Source organism: Gorilla gorilla, chromosome 20 (genome assembly GCF_029281585.2).
Source record: "Gorilla gorilla gorilla isolate KB3781 chromosome 20, NHGRI_mGorGor1-v2.1_pri, whole genome shotgun sequence".
NCBI lineage: Eukaryota > Metazoa > Chordata > Mammalia > Primates > Hominidae > Gorilla > Gorilla gorilla.
The window spans coordinates 11,120,070-11,135,157 of NC_073244.2; the positions used below are offsets into that span (position 1 = coordinate 11,120,070).

At 56.3% G+C, this 15,088-nt stretch overlaps 1 protein-coding gene across 8 annotated transcripts in view; it reads right to left on the reverse strand.

Moving 5' to 3' along the window:
* Positions 1-12,292, reverse strand: part of PTPRS (protein tyrosine phosphatase receptor type S) — a 135,815-nt gene extending 123,523 nt beyond the window's left edge. For 5 of the 8 annotated variants that reach the window (XM_055371358.2, XM_055371357.2, XM_055371352.2 and 2 more), the window contains exon 1: positions 12,099-12,287. The gene's annotated coding sequence lies outside the window, so the exon portion shown is untranslated. Of the gene's footprint in view, positions 1-12,098 lie in introns of all 8 variants that reach the window. The other 3 variants (XM_055371361.2, XM_055371360.2, XM_055371359.2) reach the window with 2 other exon arrangements.
* Between the last annotated feature and the right edge of the window lie 2,796 nt (positions 12,293-15,088).

A 15,088-nucleotide genomic window follows, 5' to 3' on the forward strand; every position in this document is an offset into this window, starting at 1 on the left:
GCAAGTAGCTGAGAGCACACAGCATTTCCGCTGGGAACCCAGTCTCCTGGCCTCCCTGCCCAAGGGCAGAGTGAGCTGAGCTATAATCCCAGCACTTTGGGAGGCTGAGACAGGTGGATCACCTGAGGACAGGAGTTCGAGACCAGCCTGGCCAACATGGTGAAACCCAGTCTCTACTAAAAATACAGCCAGCCGTGGTGGTGCGTGCCTGTAATCCCAGCTACTCAGGAGGTTGAGGTCACTGTGGCTGCCTCTCCCTGCAACATCACCCACTCCGAGTATTCTCAGAGCAGGACCAGGGGGCTCTTGCTGTGAGCTGCCGAGGCGGGGCTTTCCCCATCATTACCTGCCTGATCGAGGTCATTAGATTTGGCAATGCTGGTACACGCAGGCCAGGCGGCAGCTCCCAAGAGCCAGATGGGCTGATCTGGAGGGGCGGGTGAGGTGTGGCAGAGCTTAGGTCCTAAAGGGGTTGCAGACAGAGCGATATCGTGAGGGAAAACAAAACGGGGTGCGGGAGGCAATGGCGGGGTAGGGGTGGCCTGGCCAGAAACAGAGCTCCCGGCAGAGCAAGAACAAAGGCCTGGAGGTGGGAAAAGGAGAAGGATAGGTCTACATGGAGTGGAACGGACAAAGGGGAGGGGAAGAGGAGGAGAGATGAGGCCAGCGGCCCACAGAGAGGAGTCTGAGGGTGCCATCCAGAGAGGGAAAGTGACTTCCCCAAAGTCACACAGCTCGTAAGGGGCAAAAACACATCCTGGCCGATAACATCTTTGCTCCCAACCACTGTGGGAAGTGGCCTCTGGCTACATCGTAGCTAATAATCCAGCTACAGAATTGCAGCCCCCAGTGCAAAATGAAACCGTGGGGTTTTCCTTGTTTAAAAATTATTAAGGCCGGGCGCAGTGGCTCACGCCTGGAATCCTAGCACTTTGGGAGGCTGAGGCGGGCAGATCACGAGGTCAGGAGATCGAGACCATCCTGGCTAACACAGTGAAACTCTGTCTCTACTAAAAATATAAAAAATTAGCCGGGTGTAGTGGTGGGCGCCTGTAGTCCCAGCTATTGGGGAGGCTGAGGCAGGAGAATGGCGTGAACCCGGGAGGTGGAGCTGGCAGTGAGGTGAGATCACGCCACTGCACTCCAGCCTGGGCAACAGAGCGAGACTCCATCTCTTAAAAAAAAAAAAAAAATTATTAAGAATTTCCAGGTCGGGCATGGTGGCTCACGCCTGGGATCCCAGCACTTTGAGAGGCCGAGGTGTGTGGATCACCTGATCTCAGGAGTTCAACACCAGTCTGGCCAACATGCTGAAACTCTGTCTCTACCAAAAATACAAAAAGTAGCCGCCGAGCATGGTGGCACACGCCTGTAATCCCAGCTATTTGGAAGGCTGAGGCAGAATCTCTTGACCCCAGGAGGTGGAGGTTGCCATGAGCCGAGATAGCGCCATTGCACTCCAGCCTGGGTGACAGAGCAAGACTCCGTCTCAAAAAAAAAAAAAAAAAAAAAGATTATTAAGAATTTCCAGACGGCATCAACAGAGCATTCATCTAAATGCAGCCCCTTGTGATCGTGGGCCCCCGAGTGACTGCAGGGCCCCCGTGAAGCTGGGCCTGGGTGCAGCCTCTAGGAGTGTAGAAACGACATTCTGTCCGGAAACAACACCTCTGTAAACCTGAGAAAGGGCTTGTCATTCCCAGTTCTCACCCCTCCTTTGTGCCTCAGTTTCCCCATCTGCAAGACAAGGGGACACCTGCCACCTCTCAGGGCAGTTCTGAGGAGGAAATGAGAAAACACAGGGCCAGGCACACTGGTACTGGCGGCAGAGCATTAGCGGCCCCCACCACGGGGAACTTTCCGCCCGCTTGGGTTAGTTCTCCTCTGTTGCAGCTGTTTGGAGAATGTGGGTTTGAGGTTCTAATCTCATCACCCCTAACGGTTCACAAAGCTGGGGGGAGAGAGGGGAGACTCATCCAGCTCCTCCTGTGCACCTTGGGCTCCTGGCCCCGTTATCAATGTGACACCACTGAATTCCCAGTGATGCAGCAGGCAAGACTCGTCCCCATTTCACAGATGAGAAAACTGAGGCTCAGGGGAAGGAAATAATGAGGTCATCTCACACAGCCAGGGAGGGTCTTTGTCAGGATCCGAACCTGAGGCGTTCAGACCCCCAATGCCCTTCCCCAGCAGGGCCAGAGTCTGGGCTCCCAGGGCCAGGTGGGGCCAAGAGAAAAAGTCCTGGGACCTGGCAGCCTCTCTGCACCCTGCTGATATCTGGAAGGTGAAGCCAGCACTGTTGCTGGAAACCCCGGCAGTTCACTCTCTCTAGAATTCATCCAACAGGGGCAATTACCCACTTCCAATAATCAATGGGGCGGTGGAACCAGGACAGATGTGCAGAGGGAACCCATTAGCAATCTAAGTGTTCTGGCCCCGCGAGACGTCAGGGAGCGTGTGGGGTGGACGCTCAGGGACAAAGGCACCATCTGCCTGATTTCTCTCACTGTCTTGGGTCTTGAGCATAAGTCAGGGCTTCTTTTTTAAAAAAAAAAAAAAGAGAAGGCCTTGCTCTGTTGCCCAGGCTGGAGTGGAGTGATGCAATCATAGCTCACTGCAGCCTCAAACTCTTAGGCTCAAGCAATCCTCCCACCTCAGCCTCCCCAGTAGCTGGGACCATACGTGCGCACCCCAACCCTCGGCTGGTTTTTTTTTTAGTTTTTTGTAGAGATGAGGTCTCACTGTGTTGCCCAGTCTGATCTTGAACTCCTAGGCTCAAGCAATCCTCCCGCTTTAACCTCCCAAAATGTTGGGATTACAGACGTGAGCCACCATGCCTGGCAAAATCAGGGTTTCTAAACCTCAGCACAGTGGACATGAGGGTGGGGTCATTATCTGGGATGGGGTCATCCTGGCCATTACACGGAGTTGAGCAGCATCTCTGGCTTCCACCTACTCCATACCAGCAGCACCCCCCTGGACATGACACCCAAAAATGTCCCCAGACGTTGCCAAGTGTGCCCAGGGGAGCAAAAGTGACCCCGGTTGAGAACCACAGCAGTACACTCAACGAGTAATACTGGTAACCCGGGTGCTCCAGCCCCAAGAGCAAACGAGTGCACTACAGAAAGAACGAGGGATGGAGAAGCAGGTCCTGCCGCCAGTAGATAATTCACAGCCCTGCCCCGCGGGACAGCCGGCTTCCTTCTACGCAGCATTTAATTTAAGTCAAGTTTATCATTATGACCAATATTAATATAATCAGAGCCAACGTTTATCGAGCGCGGACGCTGGCCCAGGCCCTGTTCTCAGCACTCTCTGTAAGCTATCACGCTGGTGGCTCTAAAGAACTGCAGAGGTGGCTGGGAGTCTTAAACCCATTTCACAGGCCTGGAAACTAAGGCCCGCGGACGGCAATGGAGTGTCAGAAGTCACGCAACTTTTAATTGTTGGGGAAAAGGTCAAAGTCCACGGTGGCCCTGGATTTGTGTACTGTGCCATGTCAAGATGTTGTTTCAACCCAAGGATGTTAAAATAGGGCAATTTTTTTTTTTTTTTTTTTTTTTTTTTTTTTAGACAGAGTCTCACTCTATCGCCCAGGCTGGAGCACAAGTGGCATGATCTCAGCTCACTGCAACCTCCGCCTCCCAGGTTCAAGCAATTCTCCTGTCTCGGCCTCCCAAGTAGCTGCGATTACAGGTATGCACCACCATGCCCAGATTATTTTTGTATTTTTAGTAGAGGTGGGGTTTCACCATGTTGGCCAGGCTGGTCTCAAACTTCTGACCTTAGGTGATCTGCCCGCCTTGGTCTCCCAAAGTGCTGGGATTACAGGCATGAGCCATCATGCCCAGCCAAAATTGGGCAATTTTACTTAAAATCTAGATTTCTGCTTTTCCTTGGAAAAACCAACAGATCTGGCCCTGGAGCCATTCAGGGTTTCCTTGGAGGTTGAAGGAGATTTTTTGGCCCATATGACCCACTGGAGTGGAGACTCCAGCCCTGACAGGCGTTATGGTTTGAGAATCACACACCCGCCATGGCTTCCTGCCTCGGTTTCTCCCTTTGGACTGGTAAGAGGGGTCCCTGTCCATCCTCCTGTGCAAGGCCCAGCAGCAGGCAGGCAGGCAGGCATGGCTGTGTGGTCTTGGGCAAGTTGCTCTCCCTCTCTGGGCCTTGGCCTGACAGATGTTCCAAGAAGCATTTCCAACGTTCCAGGTTTTCTGTTGATCCTGATGTTGGCAGCCCAGCTCTGGGGGCTTTCAGAGAACTCTGACCGCACATCTAAAAAATGCAATTTGTTAGACGCGGTGGCTCACGCCTGTAATCCCGGCACTTTGGGAGGCCAAGGCAGGCAGATCACTTGAGGTCAGGAGTTTGAGACCAGCCTGGCCAACGGGGTAAAACCCCATCTCTACCAAAAATACAGAAATTAGCCAGATGTGGTGGTGGGTGCCTGTAATCCCAGCTACTCGGGAGGCTGAGGGAGGAGAACCACTTGAACCTGGGAGGCGGAGATTGCAGTGAGCTGAGATCACGCCGTTGCACTCCAGCCTGGCGACAGAGCAAGACTGTCTCAAATAAATAAAATAAAATAAAAAATAAATTAAAAATGCCAATTCGCCAGGTGTGGTGGCTCACACCTGGAATCCCAGCATTTTCCGAGGCCAAAGCAGGCAGATAGCTTGAACCCAGGAGTTCGAGACCAGCCTGAGCAATATGGTGAAACCCATCTCTACAAAAAAATAATAATAATAATAATAATAATAATAATAATACAAAAGTCAGCTGGGCGTGCTGGTGGATGCCTATAGTCCCCAGCTACTTGGGAGGCTGAGGTGGGAGGATTGCTTGAGCCCAGGAGTTAAGACACTGCAGTGAGCCATTATGGCATCACTGCACTCCAGCCTGAGCAACAGTGTGAGTCCTGTCACTCACACACACACACACACGCACACAATGCGATTCGAACTCCTTGGGGTGGGGGGTCCTGTGTGGTCTTCCCCAGCTAAAGTCAACTCTTCTCTTCTTGTTTCCGCCCCCCTCACCTCCAGCCACAAAGCAGTAGGTGCCACTCTCAGTCTCTGTCCTTGGCGACCCCCACACCTGTTCATCTGTCTCCACTCATGATAGAGGCAATGTCAAAGCACCCATTTTACAGATCAGGAAACTGAGTCACAGGACAGCTTTATTACTAGCCCAAGCCCCACAGCTGCTTAGATTCTGGCTTCCAAGTTCCTTAGCAGCAGGTTTCCAACAATCCTGATGGAATGAATGAATTAATGAATGAACTGGTGAATATTCGAATGAATGCATGCATGCTCGCTCGCACACCATGCTTGTCAACCGATCACTTTCCTGAGTGCCCATCAAATGACTGCTGTCAAAGCCCCAAATCCCCCCCAAACGCCCCCCTTTGGTGATCACTCGGGCCCACCAGGGGCTCTGGAAGTTGGGAGCCACATGTGGAGTCTCTGGAGTGCCCGGAGCTCCCAAGGCAGCCACGTGTCCTCCCTGTCCACCATCCGGGCCCCCTATGGTTCAGCTCCCGCCAGTCGCCCAGTCCTGCCGCAGAAGTGGGGCGGCCTTGATAAAGCAGCCAGTGAAGGGGAACGCCCCAGTTTGCAGTGGCTGAGTCATCCTGACATCTCCCTGGTGCTGGACCCCATCGGGGGGCTGAGGGCGGGGTAGCGGGGCGGGGGTGGACACTGGAGAGCCCCTCTTGGGCAGGTCCTTCAACATATCAGTGTAGCTCCCATGTTGTCAAAAATAATAACAAAAACAGAATAGAGGTGGCAGCTACATTCTAGGTGCCGTTCTGAATCTGTGCTTACACACATTAACTCATTTCTTCCTCCTAACAATCCCTCAAGGTGGGCACTGTTACTCTTCTCCATAGACAGATGAGGAAGACGGAAGCACAGAGAGGTTGAGCAACTTGCCCCAGGTCACACAGCCAACAAGTCGGCAGAGCTGGGATTTGAACCCCGTGCAGCCTCAGTCCAGCATCCTTGCTCTTAACCTCTGAGAAAAGGCAGTCAAGAGCCCTGGGGTGTGTGTGTGCGGGGGGTGTCTCTGTAGCGATTCAGGTGGCCCCCCCAGCAGATGGACTGCTGTCCAAACAAACATCCCTGACAGTCGGGCAGAGCTCCTTCCAGGCGTTAGGAATCCAGGTTGTGGCAGCTAACAGCTTGTGGGCTGTGTGAAGTGACCTCAGGCCAGTGAAGGCCCCTCCCTGTGCCTCAGTTTCCCTCTCTGCAAAATAGGGCTCAGATCACAGCAACTCCGCTGACAGGGGACGGCAGGTTGGAGGAAACGAGGATGCTACTGACTTGCTTACTTAGCAGAGGGCCTGGCACGGGGCGCCAACTCTAAATAGTCGGAGCAGCTGTTATTATCCCCCCGACATCCCCTCATTTGCTGATCACGGGGGTTAATTATAAGCGGCATTAAATTATACACACACAAGGCGCGCCAACCTCGCTTCCCCAGAACCCCTGAATTTCCGCTCTCAATTACCCACGTGACAGTGCGATGATGGGCCATCCTCCCAGCCTCTCTCCCCACAGCCTGCCTCATCCGAGGGTCCCAGGCTTCCAGAGCTGTGGCTTCTCCGCCCGCCGGATACCCGTCTGGGTGTCCAGGAGCGGAAGGAAGGATGCATGCGACTGACTGCAGACGCGTTGAGAGCCAGGGGAGGCGTGTTACCCACAGCATCTCATATCAAGGCTCGCCGCGACACAGACTGCGACTGTACTGATCTTAGAGATGAGAGAACACAGAGAGGTCAGGCAACCCGCCCTAGTTTGCACAGCTCAAGTGAGGAGGGTGGCTCAAGTCAGGGCTCTGACCTGGAACCCAGAGGGGTAACCTCATTCTGTAAGTGAGGAAGCTCCTGCACGGAGAACTGAAAGGAAAGAGGGGAAGTCATCCAGGAAGGAAGGAAGGCAGGCAGGCAGGTGAGATCTGGGAGAAAAAGGGGAATTTTCAGTTCTCCAGGTAGGGGGAACAGGAGACACCTGGCCCTTCCTACAAGGGGCTTATGGCAAATATCAAAAACAACTTAAAAGGAGCAAGGCCACCCAGATAACATAAAGAGTACGAGATGAAATCTGTCCCCATGAAACGGGACATTTGTGATCCAGCCCCAGTTACGGCGATGGGGACGGGAGGAGGGAGTCCCCATGATCCAAAAATCCAAGCTCTCACCCCCAACCAGGGTGGGATCCGCGGGAATCAGAAGGAAACAGGAAGCCGCACAGAAACCTGGGTTTATTTTCAGATGTGGAATATCCCCTTGGCCTCCGCGGGGCGCAGAGGGTGCCTTGATTCCGGGGAACAGAAGAGGGGATTCCACGGCTAGCCCAGAATAGCACCAGCCCCCAGGTCCAGTCTGGCCAGGCCACGATGTTGGGGGACCGGCAGCTCCATGGAGGAGGAGTAGGAGGAAAAAAAAAAAGAGAGAGACAAAAATAAAGCGATGTGAAAGTGGAGGGCCTGTCCGTGAATCACTCCTACCCGTTAATTTTCGCCTTTGGAGAAGTGTAAGCCAATTGATTTTTCAAATTCCCCACACACAACCCCCTCCTCAGCGCTTCTCAAATATCAGCCAGAGACAAGACAGAAATGGTACGTCGGGTTTTTTTTTTTTCTTCCCTTTTTGGTTGAGAGTCTTTTCTTTCCTTAAAGGAAAAGGGGGGGCGGGGGGAAACCACACACTCCACACTCTTGAACCTCAGGGTTAGAGAGACCCAGGTGTCACCTGTTTCCTAGACATTTTGGGGTTGCCACTCTCTGCGTGAGACAACAGCCACCCTTTCCCTCGATCACATCCCCTACACTTCACTTCCTCTCTCCGAGTCCCCCTTCCTCAATTCAGAATGTCACCTGGTGATAAGATGACATGCATTTGAGCCTGAACCCCCTTCCAACATCCCCTTCTCCTCTGCCCCGCAAGCCACAAGCTGGCAGCTTTCCGATTCCAGAGCAAGGTAAGGTGTGAAGATGACAAAATTCACAGTTTAAAAAGCCCTTGAAGCCTTCAAGCCCCGGATACGTGCCTTTGTCCGTGAATCCATGGTGAATTTTTGGTTTTTTTGTTTTGTTTTGTATCAGCTTGCCACACGAATCCTGCGAGGAACAGCAGTTATGTCTTAATCTCCTCTCCTCCTGTCCCCACCGGAGGCTGAGCCACTCTGCCTGGTGAGCGGTTGGAGGGTGGGGCGGCGGCGGGAGGGGGGGGTCTCTCTTCAAATTCCCCTCCCTGGGCATCTTTTGCCGCAGGGAAGGACGGAGGAAGGGCAACCTGCACAGGCTTTGCCTGAGAAGGGTTCTCATCCTCCTTGCAAATTCTAAGAGGACACCCACCCATTGGAAGGTGAGCCAGGAGCCTACCCTGGATGCAGAGGAGAGCTGGGGAGTGCCCCTTTCTGGGACCCCTGTCTCCTTCCAGAAAGCACGAGACCCTCCCAGAAGGGGGCTACAGCGGTCAGCACTGCGCCCGCCAAACCTAAAGCTCATCTCAAGATCTTCCCGTGGCTCCGACCGACTCTGCAAATGGAGCTTAATGGGTAGCAGGGGGAAGGAATTGCTCTCAGCCGAAAAACATTAAGCTTTGTCAATTATCCCCCAAACCCGCTGGGTTTATAAATATCCCTTTTTATTTTTAGGGTTTTCCCTCCCGCTCGCCCCCATCCCGAACTCTCTCCACGCCCCGCTTCTTCCCCCACGCACACGGCGGCTGCACCGTCACAGAAAGCAGGTGAACGCGGGGCCACGGGGCGCTCGGGTAGAAATGCCACGTCGCACCACCAAGTCACACCGTCCCTGCCCGTCCCTCTCCGGCCATCGCACTAACTATTGTATTGGGGCCATGCAGTCGCTGGAATAATCAGCGAAGCCACAGGTCTCCCCATCTTGGCAAGTGGAGGTGTGCGCTGCCCTCAGACATCTGGGAACCGCTGTTCAACGCCAACCCCGAAGGCAGAAGGGGAAACCAAGTCACCTCCCAGAAAGACGTTTGATGAGCAGAGATAGATTTGCCTCCAGACTGGTACCAGGTCTGGGGAAACCCAGGCAGAGCTCCAGGCTCTATGCGACCCAAAGAAGAAAAAAATGGGTGCACAGTGATGGCTCCAGGTCTCCCCACCCAGATGCTACCACGAAATCCCTGGCGTCCACGAAGCTTCCCCCTGTTCCATGGTGGAAATTGGGGGAAAATGGACTTGTGTGTCCAAGCAGGGTCCATGGACACTGGACGATGCCTGAAATCCCCTGGGAGGCAGGGAAAAAAGGCGCACTGAACGCTCAACCGGGGTATAAGGAGTGATTTTTTTTTCTCTGCTGGCAGCAGGCAGGAACCTGGGGTTTGAATGTCCCCTTCTCTGTCGCCACCTCACGCAGACTTCAGAGGCGCTCAAGGTTTCCTGGAGAGGGGGAAACCGTCCCCGGAGCTGACCTGCCAACCAGTAGCACCCTCCAGCGCCACAGCCGGGCCACACCAAAATGACCTGTCACCCATCTCCCGCGGGGAGTGGGGAGCGGGCCAGTCCACCGCCTCTTGGGACGGCATCTCTGGACGGCCACTGACAGTACCAGTCTCTGTCACCCCCTGGGGGGTTAGGGGCAATGTCATCGGCCAGGGTGGCAGAAATAGAAAAGTGCGTGAGCTCACCAGGCAGCCTGGGTCTCCCGCGACGTTTTGTTTGCCTGAGCCCAATTAGAACAACTCTCAGGATGATGGAGTATGGCGGGCGGTGGCCCCCAGGGGGCTGGGAGGCCTAGCCCCCATGCAGAAGTGCACCGTCATGATGAGGGTGTCCCCCGGGCCTGGGGAACAGGGCAGGACCCTGCTTCCCGGAGGTAAAGAATGAAGACTCCGCCAGCCTGCCAGCCAGAAAGAGATGCCCCACGGAAGGCTTTGTGGAGGGCAGCGGGGGGGTAGGGGAGGGATGCCCAGGTGGGGACTCAGTCAGGCCCAAGCTGGGGGGCTGTGGGATTTGAGGGCGGGAAGCAGCCGCCCCCAGCCCCAGCTGCCTGCCTTCCACCGCCAAAATATCAGCTGGCAAAGAAAGAAGAGCAGAGGGACAGAAGGCAGGCGCGATTGGCAGGGGGAGGGGGCACAAAGGAAGGGACCCTGGGAGGGGGAGGGGACTTATGCAAATGACAGATTCGACCAAGTCCCTAGGCCATTAATAAACGCTCCAGCAGCTGCCGCTGGTATCGCAGGAGCAGAGGCGCGGGATGGCTTCCTTCTCCCGGGCGAAAGGCGGCAGAAAGAGGGAAGAAGGGCGCCCCAGACAAAGAGGCGCCGTCACCCTCTGCACCCCAAGGACAGCAGCGATAGGGGGGCACCCAGAGAAGGCCAGAATCCCAGCAGCCAAAGTCCGGGTGGTGGCGGACGGGAGCCCGGAGCGTGTGGGTCCCTGTCCTTGGGACCCTAAGGGTCTCTTCCTGCCTCCTCCGGCTTCTAGGTACCATCCCTGCTGCTCAGCCGGGACTCCGACACCTCGGACACCCGCTTCACTAGCCGCGGCTGCCGGGATGTGTTTTAGGGTCTCGGCCAGAGGCAGGAGGACCCCATGCTCAGAAGGGGGCTCCCCTAGACCCTAGATTGTGACGGGGGGGGAAAGGGGAATCCCAGCTGAGCCCAGAAGGGGGAGGCAAGGCACCCCCAATGAGGCTCTGGGAGGTTTGTTAATTTGGGGGAATGAGGTCCCAGGAGGTGGCTGGATTTGAGGAAGGGTTGCAGAGGAAGGGGCGTTCTTGGAAGCTGCATATTTAGGGACCCACGAGAAGACGATTTGAGACTGGGGAAAAAGGGTCAACCGAAGAAGGAGGTCCCAGATTTGGGGCGGGGGGTGTGGTTGAAAAACAGATTCCCAGTTTGTGGGAAAGGTTCCCTGATTTGAGGATTCTGGAGAGAAAGCGGCCGAAGGGGAGTTCCCCAATTTGGGAAGGGGGGAATTGGTGGGAAATGTCCAGGATTTGTAGGGGGAGGTCCGAAGGGGAGGATCTTAATTTTAGGAGAGATTCCCATAAAGAGAGGTGAACTTGGCCGCAGCCTGGCCGAACCCTCGCACTCACGGCGCGGGCACTCTAACCTGGGGGGCTCCCCTCAGGGCACGCCCCGCGCCCCCTTTAACCCGGTGCCGACGGCCCCGCCCCCGGGATGACGTCACCTCCCCTCCCCCCCGCAGCCCCCGGGGGCTCCCGGGGCGTGCGGAACCGGCGGGGCTGGCGGTTCCAGGGGCGGCTTCCCCACTCTCGGGATCCCCACGGGGCCCCCAGCGCGGAGGGGAGACTGGGGTGCTGGGCGTGCGCGTCTGCCTGCCAGAGCCCCTGGGGCTGGGGGCTGAGGCTCGCCCCTGGGTGGGGAGGCTGGAAGGGGGCGCCGGGGCCGCAGAAGGGTGGGGCAATGCCCGAGTGCTGGAGGGGCGACCTCCCATAAGGCAACGACAGGGCCCGGAGTGTTCCAGGGGAGACGGCGTAGACTCGGGGGTCTCCAGGGGAGGGGGACCCGGAGAGGGAAGGCGGCGGGCGCAGCAGCCCTGGAGCCACCCCGCCTGGAGCCACCCGTCCCGGCTCCTCTCCGCTCCGGGGCGCCCGCACGCCCCCCATCCCCCGGCACAGCGCCCCCTGCCTCCAGGACCCGCCCGGGGACCCGGGCCGGGCGCCGCCGGGGCCGGCACCGGCTCCGCACACACGCGCGTCCCCCTCCGCGCCTCTGCCCCGCCCGCAGCCCGGGGTGGTGCAGCCGGCGGCGCTGGGCAGCTTCCAATGCCGCGCTCTGGGCGCTTCCAGCCCAGCCCCCTCCCACGCCGCGGACGAAGCCCCCCCAGCCCCCCCTGCCGAGCGCCCCCAGCGCGGCCCCGGCCCTGTCCCTCGGGGCATTGTCCGGGCGCAGCTACCGGGGCGCAGCGGCTGGGCGTGCAACTGGCTGCAGCCGAGCATCCTCCGAGCACAATGGCCGTGCAGGCTTCCCCGGCACAAAGCCGGCGCGCTGCCCACTCGGCTGCCTCCGAGACCCCCCTTGGAGCGCCTGCATTTTTTTTTCCTCTAATCCATGATTTTTTTTTTTTTTTTTTGGGGGGCTTTACCTGGAGGCTGGCTGGGCTGGGCTCCCCCGGCTCTGCCCCGCTTCACATCCTGGCTGTTGCATGGGATCCGAGCTGAGCCCGAGCGCCAGCGGCTCGCGGCGTGCGCGCGCCGGCCGGGCTGCCGGGCGGGCGGCGCGAGGACACTCACTGCGGCTCGCGCTCCCCTAGCTCCGGCTCGCGCGCCCCCCCAGCCGGTGACGTCATCCCTTCCGCCAGCGCCGCCGCCGCCGCCGCCGGGTCGGGGGCAGGGCCGGCCCGTGCGCGTCACTGCGCAGCCGCGCGGCCGCCACGCCCCCCGGCCAATGGGACGGCGCAGCGCGGTCACGTGGCCCCGGGTGTTTAAAGGGCCGCGGGAGCACGTGGGGCGCGGGGCTTCGCGGGACACGTGGGCGGCTGCGGTGGTGGTGATGGTGGCGGCGGCGGCGGCGGCGGGAAGGGCCCTTGGGGCTACTGTCCGTGCGGGAGCCCCAGCGTCCTGGGTGCAAAGGGCATGGCACTTTCTGTGCGCTGCCCTAAACTGTGCCAGGGCTCCCCAGTACCCTTGGAATAAAATTCCGCCTCCTCTCTGCAGCTCGCCGTTTCACATTAGCGCCCACTGCCCTCTCCCCTCCCCCCCACCATGTCAATGCTCCAGAAAAACCAGCTGCTCCTTCTTTGCTTTTTAAGAGATGGGGTCTGCCACCTGGGCCTCAGTACAGTGGTATGATCATAGCTCACTGCAGCTTCAAACTCCTGGGCTCAGGTGATCCTCCCGCTTCAGCCTCCTGAGTAGTTGGGCTCAGGTGATCCTCCCGCCTCAGCCAGCTTCTTACAGTTCCTCTAACTTGAGCATCCAAGATCTTCCCCTTCTCGTCTTTCCAATTTCTGCTCAAATAAGCAGCGCCTGGGAGAAGCCTTCCCTGACAACAGCTACCAGCCACGCCCCACTCCACTCTATCCCATTATCCCGGTTTGTTGTTGTTGTTGTTTGTTTGGTTTTGAGTCGGAGTCTCACTCTGTCGCCCAGGCTGGAATGCAGTGGCGTGATCGCGGCTCACTGTAACCTCCGCCTCCTGGATTCAAGCCATTCTCCTGTCTCAGCCTCCGGAGTAGCTGGAATTACAGGCGTGCTGTCATCACGCCTGGCTAATTTTTGTATTTTTGTTAGAGACAGTGTTTCACCATGTTGGCCAGGCTGGTCTTGAACTCCTGACCTCAGTGATCCGTCCACCTCGGCCTCCCAAAGTGCTGGGATTACAGGCGTGAGCCACCGCGCCTGGTCCCATTATCCCGTTTTTATTCTAGTTACACTACAGTGTGGCTCCAGAGATCCCTATGTGTAGGTTGAACACATGAATGAATGGATGATGGAGCACTTCTTATAGAGTAAGCACTTTGCACAGGTCTCACCTAATTACCATCCCTGCTTCCCTGGAGTCAGGACGAGCCACAGTTGGAACCCAGCTAAAACACTGACTTGCTGTGTGAGGTCCTGAGCCTCACTTTCCCCATCTGTAGAATGGATTTGCCTCTGGATCTCAGCTCTCATCTGTAAAATGGGGCAAGGTAGCCCCTGCTCCTAAGGAGGGTGTGATGATGAATTGCTATAATGTGGCAGCCTGGCTGCCATTGGTGTCTGAAGATGGAATAATAAGAAAAAAGAGGCCGGGCCCGGTGACTCATGCCTGTAATCCCAGCACTTTGGGAAGCCAAGGTGGGCAGATCACTTGTCAGGAGTTCGAGACCAGGCTGGCCGACATGGCGAAACCCCATCTCTACTAAAAATACAAAAATTAGCCGAGCGTGGTGGCAGGTGCCTGTAGTCTCAGCTAGTTGGGAGGCTGAGGCAGGAGAAACTCTTGAACCCGGGAGGTGGAGGTTGCAGTGAACCAATATCACACCACTGCACACTCTAGCCTGGGCGACAGAGTGAGACTCTCAAAAATAAGGAAAAAAAAAAACAGAGCGGAAGTAAAAAATAAAAGGGGGATACTGACAAAGGTAAGGGGGTTGGAGGGCTCACAGCCACCAAGCAAGATTGCACATCAGTCCTTGTGTTTTGATCATGTCGAAAGCATTTATTTCCTCAAGGCACATATTTGGAGAAGGCCTGGTGCCCAACAGAGGAACTCAACTTTAGAATTGGTTTTTTTTTTCCTCCAAAATTGTTGATTCATTCATTCCGGGCCAAAGATGCAGATAAACAAAAAGCATTAACCCGGGGAACAAAACGATAAGGCGGAAGTCATAAACAGGAGAAAAGAGAGGAGATAATGAATAATTTAACAAGGAACCTAATTTAAGCTCGGAGTTTCCCAGCGGCCAGTGCAGCAGCCAGGTTTGCAGAGCCTACTTTGTTTTTCTTCCTGGCGGGGTGACCCTGACCGTTTACAATCTGGCCTCAGTTTTCTCATCCAAGCAACGGGAACACGATCCCATCTTGAAGGATCAAATGGGGTGGTCTGTGCACAAATGCTTAGCGTGGTTTCTCACGCACAGTGGGTGCTGAAGCCTTGGAGAATTGGTGGAGACACAGTAAAATGAGATGGCTGATCGTGGAGGGGCTGATCATGGCACGAACCCCAGCCCAGTGACCTGTTTGGGAAGTGACCTTGAACAAGTGACCGCAACACTGTAAGCCTAGCTGTCCCCATCTGGAAAAGGGAGACAACCACTAGTACCTCTGAGGGATTTTGTGAGCAGTCAAAGAAAACAGATAAAATACATTGTAGCAGCTGGGAGCGGTGGCTCACGCCAGTAATCCCAGAACTTTGAGAGGCCAGGGCGGGTGGATCACCTGAGGTCAGGAGTTCGAGACCAGCCTGGCCAACATGGCAAAACCCTGTCTCTACTAAAAATACAAAAATTAGCCAGGTGTGATGGTGCATGCCTGTAGTCCCAGCTACTCATGAGGCTGAGGCAGGAGAATTGCTTGAACCTGGGAGGCGGAGGTTGCAGTGAGCTGAGATCACACCACTGCACTCCAGCCTGGGCAACAGAGTGAGACTCCC